The following is a 1,229-nucleotide window of genomic DNA, read 5'->3' as shown; positions in this document are numbered from 1 at the left end:
AATATTGTGCTGTAACATATAAAACAAGTTTTTCTTATCACACAATAAAAAATCTGTTGTTGCTGTATTAATATCAGACAAAGTATCCTTCAAAACAAAAAGCGTTACCAGCGATCAAGAGGGACATTACATCACGATGGAGGGTCAATCCATCAAGAAGACACGGAGGCTCTCTGCTCCTTGGGGTAGCTGTCCTTTCAGCCCTTTTACGCCTTGATCTCCAGCACTCCAGTTCACTGCCATGTCCTCTGAGGAGGGGAAGCTCTTCGTGGGAGGGCTCGACTCCAACACCAATGAGCAGGCTCTGGAGGACCATGTCAGCAGCTTCGGGCCTTTTCTGACGTGGTGGTTGTCAAGGACCAGGAGACTCAGCGACCCCGGGGTTTTGGCTTCAGCACCTTCAGCAGTCCAGAGCGTGCCTCGGACACCACGAGAGCCGTGAATGGAGAGTCTCTGGGTGGTCGCCAGATCTGTGAGGACCACGCAGGCAAGTCGGCCCCGGGGAACTAGAGGGGGTGCCTTGGGGCCCATGGGCGTGGTCGGGCTACTCTAGAGGCGGTGGGGACCAGGGCTATGGGAGTGGCAGGTGTGACAGTCCACCTGGAGGATACGGATACGGATATGGAAAGTCCAGAGACTAAGGGGGCAGAAGCCCAAGCGGTTACGACCCCTACTCAGGAGGAAATGACAGAGACAATTAGGACAACTGAGACAAGGCACGCACACCTAACATACACACACAAGGAATAAAACTTCTGATCCAGGATCGTCCTTCCAAATGGCTCTATCAAGATTTTTGGAGCTGCACCGAAACATCTGTTTTGGGGCATCAACTTCTGTTTTTGAATTGAGGTCTTGAGGCAGCTTGTTAAAGACCTTTTAGAAAGCTCCATGTGTTTTTTACAATTTTTCTCCCATTAAAGACAAATTCTGGGACATTTGTAGAGTCTGGGTATTTTTCCTTTTACCAGTTTTTTAGTTTGGGCTCTCCGGATTATTGGTCTGGCGAAAAATGTTTGCCAGACTGATTTTTTTAAAAATAATATGCATCTAGGGACATTTTAAAAACCTGTACACAATGTTTATCATAGTTAGGAAGCAATTTTTGAATGTAACTGCAAGAAATCACGAACATGATTACTTAGAGGTGTTTTTTACTCAAGCTCACCACCCCGATTATATAGAAGTTTCTTAAAAATATTTGTGAATGACATTTTTTAATACTGGAA

The 1,229-nt window shown here is 46.1% G+C and overlaps 1 pseudogene; it reads left to right on the top strand.

The window, feature by feature from the left end:
- Positions 1-241: 241 nt before the first annotated feature.
- Positions 242-710, top strand: LOC131407126 (RNA-binding protein 3-like; annotated as a pseudogene).
- The last annotated feature ends 519 nt before the right edge of the window (positions 711-1,229 follow it).

The sequence above is a fragment of the Diceros bicornis genome, chromosome 6, assembly GCF_020826845.1.
Source record: "Diceros bicornis minor isolate mBicDic1 chromosome 6, mDicBic1.mat.cur, whole genome shotgun sequence".
NCBI classification, from domain to species: domain Eukaryota; kingdom Metazoa; phylum Chordata; class Mammalia; order Perissodactyla; family Rhinocerotidae; genus Diceros; species Diceros bicornis.
The sequence above is the reverse complement of the archived record's forward strand: the minus strand, read 5'-3'. Positions and strand labels throughout refer to the sequence as shown.